At 43.6% G+C, this 23,607-nt stretch overlaps 1 protein-coding gene across 1 annotated transcript in view; it reads right to left on the minus strand.

The window, feature by feature from the left end:
- The window catches only part of LOC136841779 (uncharacterized), a 213,259-nt gene extending 190,841 nt beyond the window's left edge, over nt 1-22,418 (minus strand). Inside the window, exon 1 of the mRNA XM_067109065.1 lies at nt 22,025-22,418. The gene's annotated coding sequence lies outside the window, so the exon portion shown is untranslated. The remainder of the gene's footprint in view (nt 1-22,024) is intronic.
- Between the last annotated feature and the right edge of the window lie 1,189 nt (nt 22,419-23,607).

Consider the following 23,607-nt stretch of genomic DNA (forward strand, 5'->3'; position numbering starts at 1 on the left):
ACCCTAGGTGGGCAACGCTGGTAATATGTTCTGCAAAACTTCAAGCAACTAATTAATCAAGCTCTTTAAATCCCTTATATCTGACTCAATTCTAACCAATCTTATGTCCTGAATTGACTGGGAGGCTCTAGGCAGAGTAACAGAATGAAAAGGAGAAACAAAAGGTTTATCAATGTTACTAAAAGGGGAAGGAGACAAATCATGCACTTCCTTAGCACGAGACTTATTGGACTTATCCTCTTATTTCTGTTACAGTCTTTTCAAAGGATCAGCCTCTCTTCATTTACAATATTTCACCAATTTCACCGTGAATTCATGAGACAGAGATTCGCAAATTCATGGGACAAAGATTCTCATACTTGACAACAGTCATTCACAATACCCTTTCCCTCCGTCTGCACTTCACATATCTCAGCGGAATTGGAATACAGCCTATGACAGCAACCTCTTACCTTACAGGTCCTTATTCTATCATTACCATCCATATCCATAGAAAATTCAAGAAAATCCACAAACCCAATTGTAAACAGAAAACAGAGCACAAATAACACTCGGACAATCTCCTACATAAAACTATGGACAGAAGTAAGCTGCTGGCTATGTGCTTTGTGCCATAGTTCCTATGGTCTTGGTAGGGGATGGGGAAAGTAGATGAACAAATGGTATTTCTGCATTATAAATAAGTTTTTAAACATACTTACCTGGTAGTTACATATATGTGTTTATCCTGCCGATCTGTCGCGCACGGCAGAAATTCAAATTGCCGCAATCACCACATGGTCATGATCATACCTGTGCTTTCACCAGCAGGCAATGGAACCATTCCTTCTAATTGTCCCTTAAATCTGCCCCTGTTCTCTGAGAGGGGAGGAGTAGACTTTAGGAAATACTAGTAAGTATATTTAAAAACTTATTTTATAATGAAAATACTACTTTAAATATCTAACTTCCTGGTAGTTATTATATATAGCTGATTGACACCATTGGTGTACAGAACTGCAACAACGTTGGGAATTCGTATAATTACTTAAACACTATATATTAGCTGTAACCATACTCTGGTTCCATCTGATAAGGAAGCTGGCTTCAGTTATCCCAAGTCTCATTTGCCTGCATTCCGAGAGACCCAGCGACCACCCAGGGGCTGTAGAAAGTCTCTGGTGGGGCTGTCACACGCGTCCTCAACCTTAACATGACTAGACCACCACCTTTGCCATCCTGGTGGCTTGGAAATAGTGGATAAAGAGGTTGACCACCTGACCCACTAAACACCACTAACAACACACCTATAAAATCCAATCTTGACTTGCAACCCCAGACTGTAGTTATTGCACCAACCTTCACAGACAACCTGTGAGTTCCAAATCATGAAAGCAAGGGTATAATTAAAAATAAGGTTATAGGTTAGAGGTAGTACCTTCTCCAACTACGGTGCCGGAGGCAATGCATGGACCCAGGAACAGCAACCTCATATTGGGTCTGTACTTCTTTTTAGGTAACAATCTCAAGATAGACTTGCTTCGCCAGAACGTCGCCTAAAATCGTATTCTCCTCATAGACTTGTTGTGTCTATAAGCCATTGAAGTCGCTGGCAGCTTTTACTTCAAAAGCTGACTCTGAGGATCGGGAAGCTTTTCGCCACAGTCTTGGTGAGCCTTTATTAAATTCTTTGATAAAGAAATGCCAGTGCATTCTTTGATAGGCAATGAAGTTGTTCTCTTCACTGAGCACCAGAGGTTGGTCTGACTGACCTCTCATGTTTCTGGTCCTCTGTAGATAAAATTTTAGGCCCTACCTGACAAAAGGCCTCTCTTTTCCTGTCCTACTAACTGAGTATACAGCCCTGTATGGTAAAGTGATCAGCTGGTGAGAAGGCCCTGCTTTTAGCTAGAAAACCAAGTTGTAGCGAGCAGACTGTATCCCTCTCCATTGAAGCCTACCTTCATAAAGGCTTGTAATTCTCCTACCCTTGGCTGCAGCCAACGCAACTGGTAACAGGGTCTTAGTGAGATCCTTCCACGAAGCCTGTCAGAGAGGTTCAAACCTGCCTAAGGTTAAAACTTCATGACTGCACCAAATTCCAAGAGAGGGCTTTTGGCTATCCCTTCCTCTAACTGTCTCAAAGGACCCATGAGGTCCGTGAGGTCCTTGTCTCCCCGACACGCCAATATTTCGTGACGGAAGACTTGAAGCAGCATGCTGGTGTATCCCTGTGATGGTTGATACTGCTAGTTTTTCTTGGTTTTTAAATGCAGCAGAAAATCTGCCAGTTGAGTTAGAGAGGTACTGGAAGAGGAAATGTTATTAATTCTGCAACCATTCCTGGAATACGTCCCACTTTGACTGGTACACCTGATTGTGACGTCCTCCTCACCTCACGATGGCTCTTGCAGCTTCTCGAAAAGCCCTTCGCTGCCAGCTGAGTTAGTCGAAAGGTGTTAGATTGAGAGCGAGGATATTTTGATGGTATCTCTATATGTGGCTGTCTGAGTAGATCGTCTGACAAGGTAACGATCTGGGCTAGGGGTGTCTAATAGCCACTCCATCACTTCTGTGATCCATGGTCCCATGGGCCAAAACTGAGCTATCAGGGTCATGCGCGGGCGCTGTTCGGGACTTCCTGAACTTCTTCAGCCACCTGTCTAGGATCTTGAATGGGTAAAGCTGCACGGTTCAGTCCCCAATCCATGAGTGAAGGCTGTCAACTGCCACCGCTTCCTGGTCTGGGACTGAGAGCAGCAGACTGGTAACCCCTTGATCTCTGTGTCGCAAAGAGGTCTTGATGTAGGCCAACGCCAGGTGTTGTCTGCGCTGACCTGTACTATCTTGTTCCTGAATTTCTCCTGAAGTGGACTAGCGCCAGATGAATGGCCACCGCCTTGACGTTTATGCGGCGTCATTTCTTCTGATGGTTTTCCCAGACTTGAGATCTCGCCTCCTTCCCCAGCGTTGCACCCCATCCCACGCCCGACGCCTGAATACAACACTAGGGTCGGGGTTTTCTGTTGAAGTCTTCGAGGTCTTCTTGTAGTTTGTTGGGGTTGTCTCCACTAACTTCAATGATTCCTATTCCAGAGGGATCAGGATCCACATCTCTAGGTCTTGGCCTTTTCCAATAACTTGGACAGATGGAACTGAAGTGGGATGAGATGAAGTCTCCTAGGATACTTTAATTGTTCTTGATCAGAGAGGGGCCCTCAGCAGACTCATCCACTCCTCGCGCTTCTAGCAGTGGGTACATCTCCTCAGAAAGAGCTTCACCTTTCTAAGCAATCCAGAATGCGTTTCGGGGCTGAAAAGCCTGAAAATCACCACTAACCCTCATCCCCAGGTAGAGGATGCCCTGTGAAGGCGTTGTGACGGCCAGATTTTACTACCAGTCCTAGCTGTTAAGGCCATATTCATTGTCACTTGTAGATCCTCCAGACAATTTTCTGCGATCTGGCTCTGATTAACCAGTCGTCCAGGCATAATTATCTGTATCCCTTTAGATGTAACCAGTGAGCTAAGGTTTGATACCACTCGTGTGAAAACGTGTAGTGAGCCGTAAGGTTTAGTCCAAAAGTCAAAAGTGCTTCCAGTCCATAAGTTGTCCCAGATGCACAAAACTCAGATATTTTCTGTAGTTCAGTAAATGGCATGTGAAAATACAATGTCCTGCAGGTCTATCGATGCCATCCAGTCTTCTTTGTCTGGTGCCCGCTAGGACTGACGCAGATGTCTCCCCATAGCAAACTTCTGACTTTGTTTAGCGTATTCCTGTTCAGTGGACTTATGTCCAGAACTGGTCTCCAACCCCAGAGTTCTTGGTAACCAGAAAAAGTCTGAAAGTAAACTCTGGACGAGAGGTCCCTTTTTCACTCTCTATTGCCGCTTTGATAGCATCTGGGTTACCTGTCTGAAGAGGTCCCGCTTTGCTCCCGAGTAAGTAGCTGTTCACTCTAACGGTTCTGGTGAAAGAGGAGGTTTCCAGGGAAGGACTGTATCCTTCCTTCAGTACACTGTTCCATCGCCCAGCTTCTCCTTTGGCTCCACTTTGCTGCAGCTGGACAACTTGGCTCCTGTACTTCTGTGTCTGGAGGTTGCTGTGCCCACTTCGCCTTTCCTGGTTGCTGCCAAGTCTTGCAGGTTGTCCTCCAGCAGCCATTCTCTGATCTTCCTCGGTGGGCTCTCCCACGGAAGGGCTGACGCGTAGGAGGCGCCTCTCCTTCCTGGCTAAAAAGTTTGTCGAACTTTCCCAGCAGTCCTTGTGATCAGATCTGCATTGCTTGCCAGCTATGGCTGCTGATAAGTTCTAACCAGCTCTGAAGGGAAGAGTCATTTACAAGGGAGCATAAGAGCTCTGATCTCTGGAGCGAGAGTCACCCTGACGTCAGGAATAAACACAGCATAGCCTTTCTAATAACACCTGCTGTGAAAAGGGCAGTGAGTTCGACCGTCCGGGCCCCTCACAGCTTTATCGAGACAGGCAATAAGGCATTTGCGTGTCATTCTTCCTATCTGTAACATCTTAGAGCCTGAGAGTCCAGAACCATCAAGCTGAAGACTTCACAGTCCTTGAAGACACCTTTCAGCAAGTGCAACCATTCTCCGAAGTGGACTACAGAACTCAATGGTCCTTTGTCATGGCTGTTCCATGCAAGAGTCTACGAGAGTCTGGAAGTCCCTCCCTTTGGGAGGAGGCAGAACTCCCAAGCCGGCAGAGCCTCCCGGTCTCGCACCACACGCTGGATCTTAGAAGCCATCTCTGTCGGGGGAAAGCAAAGGTTGTCCTTCCTGCCTTTCTTCTTAAAATCCAATCGCTCAGTGTCAAAAAGCTCTCTACTGATCTAGCTAACACTGTCTTCTTTGAAGAAGAAGACTTCTGGGTCTACCCATCATAAATTGTGAGTAGGGCGGACCTGAGTGTACAGCCTGCTGGAAATCATTGGGATATAAGTCCGCCAATAGCGCAAATACAGTAGCGTCTTTCGTGATCTGCAGCATGAAGAGTTTCTACGCCTCTCCGGGAGATCTCTCTTCCAAAGGATTCGCTTATTTCGGCGTTGGAACGCAGTGGAATCGCAGAGTCCTGCTTGCAAGGCCACGCATGCATCCAACTTGCCGCGAGCCATAATCCTTGTCACTCCCGCCACGCTGCGGCGGTTTGTTGCGTAGGAAGCGGCCTGTGAGCGCTGCAATCAGCGAGTCCGCTGCCTTGCTGGCTGTTACGCCCCGCCGTCCCAACCTCCTGGACTTATCCCTCTTCCTGGGTCTGTTGACGTCCTTAGGGTTCCTTCCGTGTGGTTCTTTCTTAGCTCCCATACTTGTGTTACTAAACAGAGACGCAAGGGACTGCTGAACTTCACACAACGCTCTTTGCGCGTGCCTTCTTGCTGCTGGGAAATAACTGGAGATGGCACTGCACGTACTTTCAGTCGAGACTCTTGCTGATCTTCTGATGACAGGCAGAGCACCGGGCTGGGCGACACGTCCTATTCAAAGTGGAGAAGCGTGAACTGACGAATGGCACGCCTTCTTCCTCCGGTTTACTATGCATCCTACGCCTGTTTAGGCACGATACTCGTCTTCCTCCAACAGGAATCTCTCCGGAGAGCTCCATTTTGGCAAGAGGGTTGTTGAGCGAAGGGACCTGGCGCCTCTTTGATAGGTCTTGATTCTTGAGATTGACGCCAACCACGTCTTGGTCTTGCATCATCCGAGGATGACAAATACTTTCTCATCTGTCTTCTCGCGCGTAGGGTTTTACCCGGATAAGCGCTATCAGGACGCCGAGACGCCCGCCGTTGTTCAACGCTTCACTCCCTCCCCTTTTTTTAGCCTGTCGTGCCTTTCTCCCAGGGGTTGGGGAGCATGGAAGAGGTTCAGGCTAGGGAGCAGACAGACACAAACGGACGCACTCTCCACTGCACCAACACTGTCACCGGGAACTTCTGTTGTAAACTGCACTGCTCTGCCACTCACTTCCTATCCAAGTAAGGGATTGCACTGTAACTCCAAGGCAGAAATAGCAGCCATAATATCTCAAAGACGGCTCACTTACCTCCGACTCGCAGGAGGATCGTGGGTACTACTACCTTTAGGGCTAGGATCAGGAATAATATTAGTATCAGACAAGAAAGGACTTGACTATCAGAAGACCTAGCTGACAGAACACCTGAAGATCTAGCTCTCCTAATTTGTCCTTTCCAATCGCCTCTAATATAGCGACTATACTTCCACTCTCTCTCAGACAACTTTCACACTCCTTACATCTATCATCAAATGCACACATGACCTCTTGCATTTCTTACATACTGTGTGGGGATCAAGAGTAAGTTTTGGAAGCCGGGTCTTGCATCCTCACACAATATTCTGACAACAGAGTCAGCCATCTTGAGGAACCAAAAGTAAGTTGAAATAAAACTGTCCAAGTCGGAAACCAACAAAATCTATCTTATGTGTGAAACAGAAATCAAGGAAAATCCAAAATCAGCGAAAACCATCAACGAAAACAAAACCAAGTAATGGGTACTTCACCAATTGTAGGCAAAGCAAACCAACAGTAGAGCGAATTTCCAACGTGTTGCTAGGAACTATCGCAGGGAATTTCTGAGGACAATTGGGAATGGTTCCAGGTACCTGGTAGAGGGAAGACAGGTATGGTCATCGACCATTCATCATGACATGCGAATTTGAATTTTCGCCGTATGCTACGATGAATCGGCGGATAAAGCTATATATATAGTAACTACCAGGGAAGTTAGATATTTAAAAAGCAGATATTCATAGAAATCCAAGTAGTCTTGTTTTTTGTTCCAATCTGTCAAACTACCACTGGCATGGAAGTAAAAGCTATATAATGGAGAGGTAAGGTTCATTTTAAAAATATCTTCATAATAAAATGAAGTTTCATATATAAACTTACCCAGTAATTACATAGCTATAGTTTCTAACTCGCACGGCAGCTTTTATTTAAAAAATCATGGTAGCTAAATAAATCATGGTAGCATTTAGATTGTTTAGTGTAGGTGACAGGCCACTCCAAACACCAGGAATACCGGAAATGACTTAGCTGATAACCTCACTGTGTTTGTGCCCTTATGTCCATCCGAAGGGAGGAGGGCAGGCCTTATTCTGTGATTAGTTGGGAAGTATATATATGAAACTTAATTTTACTGTATTATGAAAACAATTCTCATATAAGTAACTTTACCGGCAATTACAGCTGAACTTCACATTAAAAGGGAGCGTGGAGCATATGGACACATTCACTTCACATTAAGACATGGTAATGACTTCTGAAACAGAAAATTAAGTAGGCATTGAAACAATGCTTGTCATTTTCCTACGTGGTAAGAGAGCTATTGCAGTCAATACTGCCTGGTTGGTGCTCATCTCACCCTGTAGTGGCGTGGCGGTACAGCCACGGGTCGCCTCATTTAAGCATATAAGTGCCCTTGCCCTGGGTGCAGTACCAATATAAAAAACAACCAGACAACACTGTCACCTACACCAAGACAAACCCGCAACCTATCCACTCAGACTGGTGGGTACTCCAGGTACATTGTACCCCAGGCTCCCCTAGGCTTGACGTCTTACTTCAAGGTGAAGAGATAGAAGGAGAAGAAGACAGCTTCCTATGCTTCATCCCCCAAATACCATGCCAGTCCCTGATAATGGTCCCAAGGTACTGCAATTTTCAAACACTGTTTCAACTTCTTTTAGAAAGTGAGATGCAAAGATCGATTTGCACTTCCAGTAGGTTGACTGCAGAATGGAAGTAAGGGACATACTGTGCCTGAAAGCTAGCGAGGTAGCAACTGCTCGGATGTCAGGAGCTTTCATTTTGAAAGTAGGCAAAAAAGTCTCCCTGAATCCAAGAATGTGCCTCAGAAATCAGGTCCCCAAGAAAGAACGACTGCATTCTTAACAAGAGGGTGAGAAGGGTTCTTAACAGAACACCAGAGGTTCCTGGATGATCCTCCAATCTTCTCGGTACTGTTCAGATAATACCTTAAGGCTCTAATGGGGCAAAGAACCCTTTCTTCTTCTGGGCCAAAGATTTCCATTAAACTCTTAATGATGAAGGAATGGGGTCAGGGTTTGGAAGGGTCCTTGTTGTTGGCTAGGGAAATTGAGGGTAAAGGAGCAAACTGCATCATCTTGGGAGAATCCTACCCTCTTACTGATGGCCTGAAGTTTACTGACATATTTGGCAGTAGTCAAAGAGACAGAAGCGAGTCTTCAGAGTGAGGTCCCATAAAGAAGTGGAATGAAGGGGTTCGAACGAGAGGCCTTTTAGCCACTTCAGTACCATGTCCAGGTTCAAAGAGAGAGTTGATCTTTTCTGCTTTGGATGAGTTGAAAGACTTGATGAGGTCATTAAGATCTGGGTTAGAAGGCAGATCCAGACCCCTATGCTTATATACAGAGCTAAGCATAACTCGATAGCCCTTAATGGTGGAGGATGACAGACCCCTAGAGGTCCTCAGATAAAGGAGGAAATCTGCAATCTGAGTCAGAGATGTCTCAGAAGAAGAAACATTATGTCTGCTACACCGTTTATGGAAGACTACCCACTTGGCCTGGTAGATGCAGCAAGAAGATGATGTCTGCATCTTGCAATAGCCTCTGCAGCTGCTCTTGAAAATCCTTTCGCTCTGACAAGTTTCTGAGCAATCTGAAGCCTGTCAGGACAAGAGAGGACAACCCATGGTGGTATCTCTTGAGTTGGAGCTGTCTGGGTAGACATGGTTTTTTGGGGAAGGAGCCTTGGGAAGTCCACCAACAACTGAAGAAGGTCCAGGAAGCTCATGCATTGATGGGCTGAGCAAGACAAGAGGGTAAGAAAACTGCGAACTGTTCTGAAGGCAGGAGGTGATTCTCTGGAGAGACGGAAAAGTCTGAAAAGTCCAAGAATTGAGAATCATCCTTAAATCGAGGATCCTGAGTCAGGGTCAGCTGGGACTTCCACGGATTGAGGATGCCCAGTTCTAGCAAGGTGAGAACAGCCTTCTGTAAGTCCTCTGTGCACTTCTTCAAGGGGATTAAAGAAGTCATTCATCCAGGATTGATTGATTAATTGTGGTTTATCAGGCGTCACAACTACCAGGGTCACAAAAGACTGATGCTTATGCTAAGTGCAAATGAAGCCAACTGGTAAGAAGCGAGCGAGAACTCAAACAGACCCAGCGTTGAGAGAGGACAAAGCATGTGCCCAGAAACTGAGCATCTCTGTTCCGAAGAGACCTGAGATACTTCCTGGAGTCTGATGGACAGGGAATATGGGAAGGAGCAGGTCCTGCATGTCCAAGGTTATCATCCAGCAGTCGCCCAGTGAATGGACAGGTGACCTCTGTCTGTTCCCATCTTGAACTTATCTTCTGTACAAAGAGGAATAGGTGTCATGGCTATGCACTTGTTGACATCCACATGCAGACTGCAGACAACCATGTAGACTCAAAAGAGACAAACTGTACAGACTCACAGACAATCAGGCAGACATCCATGGACTCAATGCTTTGCACACAGACTGGAAGGGTCAATCAGAGACCAACTATCTGGTAAGCTTAGAATAAACCCACAAAAGCCTGGGTAAGGACATAACCATGGTATTGTCACAAACCAGAATTGCGTCAAATCCTTCTGCAGATCAGACGCAATTCACTTACCTGTGTCCTGAGGGAAGAGGTGATGTTGGTCCAGAGGCAAAAATAACAGGGTTGATTTCATGTACTGTGCACCTTTAGTAGCAAAGGAGCACCAGAGCTCTCTCTTCAAGACTCTGCAAGCAAGGAGAGGGAGCTTTGAAAGCCATCCAATTGTCCTTGTCCACACAGGACAGGACTCAAGACAATTGGAGGCCATGTCTCCTGTAGTGCAACCTGGAAGTCCTCAATTTTCTTAGTTGTAAGCTCCCGCTGACCAGCCAAGAAAGCCTAGAACTCTTCAAAAATCTTGAAAAGAATCCTAACAAGGAGGACTAGTGCTGTCGAAGCAAACATTATCTTGGTTGACGAGAATGCAGAACGTCGATGAAGTCAGGGGAGGAGACAAAAGATGCTTTGCCTTGCTCTTTTTCAGCTGGAAGATAATCTCCCGACTCAATGAGAGACTTCTGGAGGACAAAGAAAGTGCCGGAGGAGGGAGCTTTCTTCAACAAGGGCATAATTTCAGATTTCAAATGTTCTTGTCCGCACAGGACAGGACTCCGAGACACTCAACTGTCACTTTAAAAGGGGGTCAACATTTTCTGTCTTGAACCACAGCAAAAGGCTGCTCTGCCCTGAAACAGACTGAAGAGCTTTTAAAACACCTGGGAGTGTGTCGGTACTAAAGGTGGAGTCCGACATCAAGAGGTGGCGCCAGACACTTGAAGCTGGAGCAGGCGCTTCAACTGGGAACTGCTGGTCAAGAAAGAAATTACAGCGCATTCTTAGTAAGGTGGGAGTTGAGCACAGTACTAAAGAAATAGTGTCGAGCACTTGGGAACTGGTGTTGGGTATCGGGAATTGGCGTTGGGCTCTCAGGAAGACGTAGAAAAAATGTCTGTGAGTGGGCACTCTAGCTGCCCAGCGGTGGGAGCCGAGCACTAGAGACTGATAGTGCCAAGCGCTTGGGAACAGGCACTGGGCGTTCGGGAATCGGCAAGGTGCTGGTGCTTGGGAGCTGGCACTAGGGCCACTTGTCTGAGAGGGTCTATTTGGTGTGCTCAGCTGCAATACCCAACAAATGGACGCTCAGGAGAGAAGGGCCAAGGTTCCACTGATGTCAGGACTGAGGCAGAGACAGAGGGATCCACAGCGAAACTGCAGGAAGGCTGTGGATGCAGCTAGTTTCATTACTGCTGACAAGGCCAGAGAACGGCAACCGTCATCTGCATGTCTCTTTAGTTGGCGCCAGCATCGGACACTCAGAAGATGGCGAAGGGCTCGGAAGCTGGTGCCAGACACTCGGGAAGTGACGCCATATTAGAAGATAATTGGTGCACATCCATTAAGATGCCTTTCCAGTGGCTGTCTATCGAAACCTGGGTACGTGCAACAGGTTCGACTGAGTGGGCAAACCCCACCAGCTTCCCTTGGACATCTGGTATGTCTTCTCCCAGGTTCAAGGGAATGGGACAGGGACCTTCATCTAGGAGAACTGGTGGGACGAGTAGCCTCCTCCCCACTTGCAAAACACTATCACTGTCACTAAAGTATGCTGTCTGAATATCAAAGCTTTCCCATAAATGCCTCTCTAGTGACACAATCTAACTCCACTACTGTATTCCTGTAATTACTTGGTAAGTATATATAAAACTTATTTATTATAAAAATTTCATTTTTATATAAGTAACTTACCAAGTAATTGCATAGCCGGAATCCTACTACAGGAGTGTGGGCATGGGCATAGCACCTACTCCAAAAAGACATTAGTCATGTAATGAATCGAAACAGAAAAGTTGCTAGCATTGAATACAAAACTTGTCGCTCCTTATTAGTTAAGAGAGCCTGCAGTAGCAAAACTGCAACTGGTTGACGCCAACCTAACCTGTAGTGGTGTGGCTGCAGAGCCATGGTCACCTCTACTAAGTAAAGCCAGAGTGAAGGAGCACTACACAGCAAGCCAGTGGAAGATGCAGCTAAGGAGTTATCCACAAATTTTGCCGTGGGTGCAAACCAATGTAAAAACAACCAGATACACTGTCACCTACACTGAAATAACACCACAACCCATCCACTGAGAGTGGTGGGTGCTTCAGGTACTTTGTACCTCCTGGCTCCTAAAAAACTCTATACCTCACCAGAAGGTGAAGAGAGAGTAGGAGAAAATCTTATGCTTCCTCCTGCCATACCATGCCAGTCACTATCCTGTGGTACTGCAGAATTTACATGCGCATTTAGCTGGTAACAGTTGAGTTACATGCAGCTGTAGGCCAGCGGCTGGGTATAAATATCACTGGTGTTAGACTGTAGCTGGCACCCAAGCCAGCTGGGCGCCTATGAGTTACTGTGAGATTACAAAGCCTTGCTCGTTGGTGCCTGGTGCCAGGCAAACTGAGTTATCATGTTGGGAGCCTAAAGTTCTTGGGCGCTGGGGGTTCTATAGCTGGGGCCAGACTTGTAACTGGCACCAGAACTGGCTGCCAGGCAAGCTAGCAGCTCGTCTCTGAAGCTCTAAAGCTGGCGCTGGCTGAGCTGGGTGCCAGCAGAGCTAGAAGGACAGGTTTCACTTCTAAGATAGTGATGGCGATGATTATACCAGTGGGTCAATGCAGAACGGAAGTAATGGCCATGTGTGCCTGTGAGACGAAGGATGACATGTTTCAGTAGGCTGATGCAATGGGAAGTATGGACATATGTGCTTGAAAGCTGAAAGCTAAAAGATATAGAGGCTACCTAGATAACCTTAGCTTCTACCAAAAGAAGGCAAAGTTGTTTCTTATGAATCTGGTAGTTCAGAAATTTTTAAGGATGAAGGACAATGCGATCTAATTCATGAGGGTTCTTGATCAAAACATCAAAGGACAAGAGCCCTTAAATTATCAAGTCCTGTTCAGGTAAATACCTAAAAACTCCAGTTGGACAAAGAGTTCACTCTTTCTCAGAGTTGGTGAACGCTCCTGGGGGTGCTGAGCATGCGCTACAGGTTGTAGCTGGTGTCAGGTGAGCGGACACCAGGCTAGTTAGAATTGTGAGCTGGCTGGAGCCCTGGAAGCCAAGGATGTCCGTTAAGCCTAAGGAGGTGCAACGGTTCCAGGTCTCACTGGGCCTGCTCTACTAAAATCAAAGGAAAAATATGATAATACACTTTGTCTTAGCTGGGTGAAGAAGGTTTGGTGAGGCCTCTGAGAAGAAGATGAAAGACCTATAGTCTCTGTGCTTAACTAGAGATAAGCATAGATCAGCACTCTTCAAGGAAAGGAGAGAACTCACATCTTCTCAGAAACAAGAGATAAGCTTGCAGCAGGTCAGGAGGTGTCTAAAGCAGAGATTTAAGAGTCTGAGACACCAGCTTTGGAAGATGACCACAAGTCTGGGAGACAGAGGGTAGGGTGACTTCTGAATCTTGTAATGGCTCTGCAACACGCCTTAAGACCTACAAAGACAATCCTATGGACAGCCTGGTGCCTGTCTGGGCAAGAGCAGACCTCATGAAGGAAGCTAGGTTGTTTGAGGAGACACAGTTTTGGGGAAAGATCTTGAAGAGTCCACTAGCAACTGGAAACTAAGCCTGAGACTGTTCAGGCTCTCTGACCATGAAGGCTGTTCCTTGGAAGAGGCAAACACGTCTGGTGTCATTAGCTTCCATACACAAAGAGATTCTGACAACTCAGGGGATCAAAAGGCACATGGAAAGGACAAGCCTGATGGCACAGCACGGCCCTTCGATGTTTAAACATCCTCTGAATAAATCAAACCACTCAAAAGACTTGATTGATCTGTCAACAGAGGAAGAACCTGCTGATTGGTCGAGAGAAAGCACTGGATCCAGCTTTCCCAGCTTAAGTAGATGTGTTGGGGCTGAGGTCTAATCCAAACACAATACCACAGAGCTAGGGCTACAGTACTAGGCCATAAGAGTAACACTTTAGCTCTCCAAATTATAAGTGAGGTCCATTCTTCTGGAGACCAAGTCCTGACATCTTCCTGTTCTTCAAATGGGCTTTGACGATCTGAGTAAAAGCTGAGAAGAAGACTGAACTGGCTTCAGCAGAAGAAGGAATTTTCTGCATGCTTCGGGCGTTCAGACAGCCACTACTGGAAATCTGACTATAAAAGAAACCTGGCTAAGAAACAAATACAGAGGTGTCCACTGTGTTTCCCCGTCCCAGTGAAGGTTACGGTCAAGAGCCTTAGAGCCCCTTTTCTTCGAAGATAATAAAGTCAGTCAACATGTAAAGACTGAAGTAATGCCCAGACAAAAGGGGAGTCTGGGGAAGTCAAATGCAGGAAGAGCTAGTAAACGGGAGGTCGAAGCAAAGACTTCCGATTGGGAAGCCCTGTCCCGAAAAGCGGAACTGAAAAACCACTGGGGTCTGACAAGGATCTGGAAGAGGCCCCCTGCATATCCAAGCTCCAACCAATCGCCCCTGGAGAATGGGAGAAAGAACTATCTGAAACGTCTCTCTTTGACCTTCTCATCTACTGTCCAAGAGAGAAATGAAGAACTGTGGTCAGGCAGCCCATCACAGGAGCAGAGTTCAAGAAAAATGCTTCCAGCGTCCAAACTAGGGGTGTCGGAACGTCGCGTCTGGGGAGCACAACTCATGCAACTGTGTGAATCTGCAGAAGAGATCTGAGACTTCTCTAGAGAATGCAAAATGAATGGAAAACTCTTCCACGTCCGTGACATGACGGCACGGAAACAATCCAGCGCGCTGGTTGCCTTGACATTGACACTTGTATTTTCGGTGGATGTAGGTAATAGCCCAACAAATTACTAAGTTGGTGCTGAATGGTCTCCAATGAAGCAGCTGGAGTGGATGAAACTGACGCAGAAAAGTGAAGAGGTACCGTCCGTAATCCTGAGTGTGGTGTCAGATAACTGATAGCTGGCTCGGAATGGACATAGGACACAGGTGGCCGCTCAAACATGAGCTCGGACACTGGGCACTCGGACACATATGGACGCTTGGAACTGGGCTCTCGGGAGTTGGGAGCTTGGAACTCAGACGCTCAGAACTCAGGAGTTCAGAACCGAAACTCGAAGTCTGGAACTTGGGCGCTTGGACTCCTGAGTCCGGACCTGGCGCTGTGAAATTGAAGCTTGGAACTCGGGAGAGTCGAACTGAACTCAGGAGTTCGAAGAACTTGGGCGCTGGGAACTCGGAGCTCGGAACTTGGGCGCTTGGAACTCAGGAGCTCGGAACTCGGGCACCTGTGAACTCAGAATCTCCATGCCCAGGTTGGGAATGAAGTTGGAAGCTTGGAACTCGTAGTTTGGAAGTATAGTTTGAACTTGGGCGCTGGGACTTGACCTTGAAACTTAGGGGCACTCGGAACTTGGGCGCTCTCTGACTCTGTCCAGATTTGGAGAGCAAATGACAACAACTCCTTCTGATGCAGCAATAAAACTGGGAAATATAACTTTACAATGGCTGAGATAAACTGAAAATGCCACGCATCACTAGTCTACACTTTGATCCATAAATTGTGTCACTAGTCTACACTTTGATCCATAATCAAAGTCACTAGTCTACACTTTGATCCATAACTAACCACATTGGGATCCCAAAAGTGTCAATGGAGCCTCTTGTTTACACTGGAATCCTAATCTTGTTCACACTGGGATCCATAAGCCAAAAAAATGTCATCGGCACCACTACGGCCAAGGTAAGCACATCTTCATGGACACCTTTTCAATGGCTGTCTGTCGACACCTGTGGACAACAGGCTCGATTGAGGGGGCAAAACCCTTTCAGGACTCATGGACCAACAGTATGCCTCCCTCCCGGTTTGCAAGAGAGAGTTTGACAAGGACTGGGTTCAAGAACTGATAGGGACTGACAGTATGCCTCCTCCCAGGTTTGCAGGGGAGTTTGATGGGGACTGGGTTTTATGAAACTGATAGGCTGAATAGTTACCTCCTCCACTACACATCCAACAAAGACTGCCATGCTCTGGGACTGCAAATAGCCTGGCTGAGGGGCAACAACTGTGTGTGGGAAAGTCCTGACCTCCCTTGGACTTCCAGTTTGGCTCTTCCTAGGTTTGCAGGGGAGTTTGACAGGAGACCTTCTACCCAGGGGCACTGGGATGAGAGAAGTTACCCTCCTCCACTGCACTACACCTGCTATAACAAGGTTAACATCTGTTAACCAAGACGCAAGACTGGTGTTGCATGGGAAATAGCTAAGGAGCCAGTGGAGCATGTGGTAAGACGGCTGCAGGAGAATTGGCGCGAGGGAGCGCTAGCGCCAGCACCGCCGCATGTGAGAGGGCGCTGGGGTGGCTGGTGCCTGAGATCGGTGCCATGCGCTCAGGCGTGAGCTGTCTCGGCTGCTGAGAAAGACAACTCATACGCCAACAAAACCCTAATTCTTTCCTTACTACTTTCTGCCATCACTTGAGTTCAAAAGGAAGGTGATTTGTTATGTCAGAAATTTATTTACCGGAGGCTTCCAGGAAGCATAGGTCTGGTAACTAAATCATAATTGCAAAAGTTACAGGCTAAATGAAATGGCAAAATACCCAAGAACTACTTTCAAGGCAATTATCGGTGACTTGCGCGAAGCATATGGCCGATGAACAAATCATAAATTGCCAAAATTATGAACTAACGAAAGATAGTAATGCAATGTCGTAACATTTGAAAATTACCTTAAAGCAAAAACATTATCGGCGTCTCGCCAGTAGCCTATGGTTGGTAAACAGTTCATGAATTGCAAAAGCTAATCCCTAATGAAAAGGCGTAACATACGACGATTACTTCTTTTAAAATGGAATGCCATAACATCCGTACTTTTAAGGCAAAACTATCTACAGCTCACACATACTACAAGGCCAGAAACAACTTAACGGTAAAGGTTGCGGCCCAACAGTGATCTAACATACATCAATTATTTTAATAGGAATGTCTAGCTAATTACTTTGTATTGAGTGTTGTAACACTCAAAAATTACTTTAAAAAAAAAAAACTATTGGCGGTTTGCTAGTGTTTGTAGCTAGAAAAACAATTCATAACTACAAAGTTATGGCCTGAATGAAAAATGCTTTCAACATACAGTTTACTTTCAGGCCGGAATGTTGTAATATCTGAGAATTACTTTTAATACAAAACTATTATCGAAGCTGCCAGAAGCCTAACCAGTAAATGAAACCATCACGTAAATGGCGTCTTTACCAGCGGCTCGATGATGACCGAATCAACGTACAACAAAATAAGAAAAAACTCATCCTGAAAGATTTCAGCTTGATGGCTACAATATATGCATTCTGATGTTTGATATAAAGAATACTCTATCAGAATCCAGTAAAATAACTGGAAAATAAATGAAATGCTACAGCCAGACCACGTGTTGCTACCCCGACAGTACAGGAAACCACAATGAGAATTGTTTGCTAGATCGTTCCATATTATGCCAGGTGGGCTGGCCTGATCACCCACACACTATACTGAAGCGCTACCCGCGAAATTCTGAATCTAAGCTGCCATTAAGTGGAAACTATAGCTATGTAATTACTTGTTAAGTTACTTGTATAAAAACCATCTCTATCTACCATACAGGTAAGAAGAAAGGGTTACAAAGCAGACTTTATACACCTGAGAATAGAGATAACAGGACTGATAGCTTTTGAAAAATTCCAAAAGCTGCTAGGTTTCTGAATAACAAACATGCAGTACTCTTCCTTCCAAAGAAAACCAAATACAAATTCCTTGCCAGCATGCTAAAGTGATTTATGGCTTTCTATTATAATAATAATACAAAGACTATCAAAACACAAGAAGGAAAAGAAATAAAGTAAACCTCCCATATTTGTGGTCTCACACCATCGGACTCAATTTATTCATGATTTCTATGGAACATATATACGCATTATTCACTGAAAATCCGCCCATTCACAGCATTTTTCACTGAGAAATATTCACTAATTACTGTATTTTCATCTAATTTTCATGACTAAATACTCTTTTTGTGATAATACTATTAAAATACTTAGGTAGTGCTCGAGTTATCATAGTTCACCAAACGATAATTGATTTTGCAATGGGGTAAGTAATTAATAACGATAATGATAATATTTATAAAATATTTTTAAATTTCCTGGAGGGAGCAGGCAGCAGTGTACAACAGTAAAGGAGAGAGAGAGAGACCAAATTACACAACCAACTTCTCTCTTTTTCTCCAACTCTTTATCCCATCTTCTAGTTAAAAAAGTAACAGAGAGTGATAAAGGTATTGTTAGTAACGTTATACTTATGCATAATTGCGTACAGCCATAAACAAACGGCCGAGAAACTGTTGTTTTGTTTATCACCGAATTGGATAGCAACAGCTCTTTTGCTTGTATTTCAACCATCATATGGTAATAAACAATTACCATAGGTTATAGTACAAATTACGTTAAGTAGAATAGGACTGATATATTTTTGCTACTATACCTTATTCGGTATGGATAAAAGATCGCAAGGAAGTATACTGATAAATCTAAGTTGCAAGTTGTAGATGCAAATGAGAAATGATGTTCAAGCTGCTAATGACTATAAATTATCGTGCATCGGCAACATAGATGAAACGCGACCGTAATTAAAATTGGAGAGACAGTATTTTAATCAAAATTACTGGGCATGAAAGAATACATTACTGCTATTTTTACGTCAATAAACGATAACTGCGAAAAAGCTTCCGTATTATGATTTTTTTACATCAAACAAACGCCCTAAACTGCCACCTTTCATTCATTAACAAAAAAATAGCTAAATTAATTTACAATGAAGTATTCAAGTTATATTTCGACTTAAAAACACTTCAGACGTAAAAGCAACGAAAAATAACTGTTCCCATATAAATAAAGTATTTAGAGATTCATTAACGCTACTCTAGCAAGAAAGCGCTTCTGAACTGGAGTTTAAATGCAGCAAAAATAAACAATTACGTAAATATTTCTCTAAAACTAAAACATTAATCGCAGGATCGCAATTTATAATACAAAGCAATATAGAATATACTGTATACTACATTATTGATACAGTGAATTAAGGCATAACATTTTAAAAGATCCATGGAAAAGATGCATATTCGTTATGTTGATGTTTTTATAATACGATACGTGGAATTTGAGTACAGTATAATGTAGGCTACGCTACCAGATATGCCTCTATGATCATGATATACCATAGTGTAGGCTACAATTATTATTATTCAATTTCTTGTACTGAATTATCATAAGTCACCTGCATTAACCCCCAGAATTAGCTGATATTAATAATCACTATACCGCAGGTATAGAGTATACAGTACTTTTTATCAGTGGTTCTCAACCTGGGGGGCGCGCCCCCCTAGGGGGGGCGTCAGCAATTCCCAGGGGAGGCGCGAGCCCTGGGGAAAAATAAAAATTTAATTGTATTCATATTTTCTAACAAGAGCTCAAGAAGCAGTATCAAGTATCTCATCAATTCATTCTAAAAGGAATAAAACACCCCCTTTCTCCTTTTTTTTTTTCATTTGCCTTTAAATCTGAAGGAATGTTACTCATAGGTAAGGAAGTGGGTGGAGTGAAGGACCATCCTTAGGGGCTGCAATAAAAAGGTTGAGAACCACTGCTTTATGGTGTAGGTAGGCTACCATACATGTATACATGGTACCAAATACCCTAGTGTAGGCTGGGCTATATCTGATACATTTTGCTTTCTGCAAAACGATGGGTTTTGGAACCTAACCCCATCAGGAGTGTAGATAATACCTAAATAAGCATTTTTCCATTGTATGTAGGATAATACCAATATAAGCATTTTTTTTTTTTTTTTGTGTGTGGCTGAGCTATCAAAACAGAACCCAACCCTACTGTATGTAGGGATAATACCTATATGTTAGTTTCCATTGTATGGTGGATAATACCGTATAAGCATTTTGGTGTTTTTTTTTTTTGTGTGGCTGAGCTATCAAAATATGCCGTTCTAAGTGGTTTTAGGAGGGTTCTAGTTATTCGCAGGGGGGGGTGTGGTACGCATCCCCCGCAAATACAGGGGGTTTACTGTACTCAAGTTTATTCATTAAAAGTTTGAATGGCAAACCCAAAGGTATGCATTTGTGAACAAGCTATCTTTATGTGCAGTGCTGGTATTAATGTTTGATTTTGCACTCTTGGATGTAATTTGACCCTAATTTTGGTGTATCAGACTGTGTTCTAGCATAGGCTACATTGTAAATAAAGGACAAGTTGGGGGGGAGAGGCAAAGGCATAAAACTGCAAACCCTGGCTGGGTGTACTGGTTAGGACATAACCCAACTGAATTTAGAGTGCCCTTCATTAGGCTAGGTCTGGGAGATTAGGACATAACCCTTTTTAAATTTCCAGTGGCCTAGGTTAGATTAGGTTAGTTTTGATGCGTTAGGATGCACCACTATTTGAATTCACAGTGCCTTCGGCTAGGTTAGGTTAGGTGTGGTTGTTTAGGATGTAATCCTTTTGAGATTACAGCAGCTTACGTTAAGTTAGGCATGCTAAGTTGGATGCAGCCATATTTGAATTTTCAGTTCCCTAAGCTACATTACCTCAGGTGGATGTTAGGAGGCAACCCTCTTAGAATTTACTGTGCCATAGGTTAGGTGTGCTAGGTTAGGATACAGTCCTCTTTGAATTTACAGTAATTCTCAGGAAGATCTCAGCATGAAGATACTGCTGATTAATACTTTTTGAACAAAAAAATATAGAAAACGGTGTATATGACGTAGCACAAGTGAAATAACCTAAAATATATACTGAAGTAATGCAAGAAATATATTTTGTTTATGGTTTTGTGCAGAAAAGCTCCACCAGATGCCACGTTTACTACCAGCTCCTCGTGGATTAATAAAAAAAAAAAAGTAAACATCTAACATTATATTTGTAAATTGGTAACTCTATATATTAGCTCCGCGCCTGTTTTTACCTTTTCAACTGGTTTTTTTTTACACTTCTTAGGGTGCGTGATACTGGTGGTGCATCTGCTTGTTGTCTGCCAATGGAATGCCCTTCGCTGTTTAGTACTCATTCAAGCAGTACCATACAACCCATAATAAGTAATGTTATTGCACTGCCAGACGGGATATGAACTGTCGAAACAGACGTAGCCGTGCTCTGTCTTGTGAAGATCGCGTATGGAAACCCCTTGTTGGGTGGACTTCAGGGGTCAATTACAGGTTAATTACACTCGAGCGCCAAAAATTAAAGGTAAATTCATAATTAGCAACAAAAAAACTGTAGAAAAAGTAAAGTTAGAAGGTAGTCGCCGCCACGGAGCTACTATATAGTTCTACCGGTAAATTTCTCAAATATCTCGCCTGTACCGTATCATATACTGTACACCATTTCCTAATTATAGTAAAAAAAACTCCATGAATAAACTATACCTGCATGAGGTCTTACCAATTTTTAAGTGCCGTAGGTTAGGTTAGGATGAAACCCTATTTGAATTTACAGTGCCCTAGGCTGGGTGAGGTGGGGCACAGCCCTCCAACTGGGTAAGGATGTAGCGTCCCAGTTCAGCCTAAACCCCGCTTTCCCACTGTGATCCTCAATGATAAACCCACTTTCCCACTGTGATCCTCAATGATTGTTAGAAAGCATAGGCCTAAAAGAGGGTTGCTCCAATGATCCTTAATTAACCTTCTACTGTCTGGATCTGTTTTGGTCATTCTAGGGAAGGCCTCCGCACGGAGATATCGTTTATTAATGAAATATTCTGACAGAACAATATAGAAAAGGGGGTATAGGATGCAGCACAAGTGAAGCAGCTTAGAAATTTACCAAAATGCTAGAAATTAATGGTCTTCTATCATGTTATTACGTTAATCTTCGAGGGTCTGCTATTAAATGGTAAATTTCTCACATTAGGCCCATTCTGGCAAGTTTCTAAAATTCTCTCACCTATACTGCAGCATAATATACATCACTTTCACACTGCTCGGTCAAAAGATTTCATTCACAAACTATATATCAGTATGGAACTCTTCCTTAGAATTACCTACTAATTTATCAAGTACTCTGTTGTCTATTGCATCATAGCCTATAGGCCTAATGTAACCTAAACTTTTCTGTACTGCTAAGTCAAAAAACTTCACTAATACAATTTTCATATGATGTATGTTGGTTACTCACATTAGTGGTTATTTTTGTGACTGAAAATAAACCGAGGAATAAACCACAACTTTTTCTAAATTCGTCCGGTGTCTAGGCTACTGGGCCTATGCTTCACGTTTCTGGGGTCTGGTTAAGTTCACAGTTCGTAAACACCGATATACCTAAATTTTAGAATAAAACCATTGTGAATACAATGAAAATCAATGCTTCCCTCTCGATCGTCGTCTCACAACGAAAATATCCCAACAAAAATAACAATAATCATAGCTTACGCGACAAGATCAGATAAGCAGAGTAACAGGGAACTACAGCGACTATGTGTATGCGTCAGCACCTGCTAACTTGGGTCCTAAGCTCTTTTGTTTCGTTTCTGGGCCCTCTTAGAGTCTTGCTCTTGTCTTCCATGTTCAGAAGAGTAGGTTTATTTCTCTTCTATTCTTTTTTCTACAGACAAGATGTTTTCTATGATTTTCTTTCGCATTACGGAGGTTGACGTTGGCAGTTAGATGCATGAAGTGCAAGTGAGAGCAAAACGGTTGCCAGGCACCACTAGACGTAGGAAACACTTCCAGGCGAATGCGCTAACCAGCAAGGTGGAAGAAGAGTCAGGCGAGTTCGTGAGAGAACGAATTTTGCGTTTTCCCGCGCAGTGACGTCACGGAATCCGGCTGAGTGGAGTGGCAAGAGGTTCATTGACTCATGCTGTTTCGGGAGGGGAATCTGCCGATCTTTAACATTTCAATCAGCTGATAAGAGACAACAAAGGTGGTATATTCTGTGTTCTGGTTGCGATAATCGTGATCGCCATCGCCAAGAAAAAAGGCATTTTATTTAGCAAACTTAAGACCCAGTAAAGGAAAGATGATTTCAAACGTGAAGAATGCAAGAATATGCTCCATTCATTTTGTCCCCGGTAATATTGGAGAAAGCCACAGACATATACTTTTAGATTATCATCCTAAAAATGCACACAAATCGAAAGATACTGCTGTGCCTACTCGACAAAGGATATAACTCCAGGTAAATATTGTTTATTTGCTATATCAATAGAAGAGTATTTTAGCTGGCTTAACCTATTTTGGAATTGAAATTATGTAAGACAGAGAGAGAGGGAGAGAGAGAGAGACCCAATTCAATATTTCTGAAATGAAAATGGTTTTGTTTATTACCAGCTGACTTTGAATAAAAAAATTTTGATTAATCTATTTATAAGGCATGTTTATAAAGCTTACACTTCAGATCTTTGTATGCCTTCTTTTTGTATAATTACTTTATTTTATAAGCCCATATCTATGCAACACTTTCTGCTGGATGATTGATATAATTTTCATGAAAGTGATTTTGGCTGTTTCATATCAACTCTCTCATATTGTTTGTTAACACTTGTTGCTATTAGGCTCTTTTATTATAAACTAAAATACCAGCTTACAGCATATAGGTAGTATAGGTCTAGCCTGGATTTTTTTATGGGACAAGGAAAATTTATGACAAGATTCTCTCTCTCTCTCTGTATTTTTGTCAATTCGTGGGTTAATAGTACATTACTTAAGCTAGATTCCTCCTCCTGAAGAGCTCGCTTAAAAGGCCTCCCTGAACTTGGCTGCTAAAGAAAGCTTTTTTTTTTTTTGTAGACACTTATAGGAGTCATTTTAGGGGAGCCCTTCAGGCAGATATATCTAGCTAAAGTGAATTAACTATAGTAAGTAGGCCTGAAGACATGGCCAAAACCCTTCATGATTTTCTCAGTAGGCATATATAAAATTACACTGATATAGGCCTAGGTTTTTATTAAGCAAAAACTCACACAGAATTCTCTCTCTTCTTATTCTTACTCAAGTAATATATTATTTTATCC

The sequence above is a fragment of the Macrobrachium rosenbergii genome, chromosome 9 (assembly GCF_040412425.1).
Source record: "Macrobrachium rosenbergii isolate ZJJX-2024 chromosome 9, ASM4041242v1, whole genome shotgun sequence".
NCBI lineage: Eukaryota > Metazoa > Arthropoda > Malacostraca > Decapoda > Palaemonidae > Macrobrachium > Macrobrachium rosenbergii.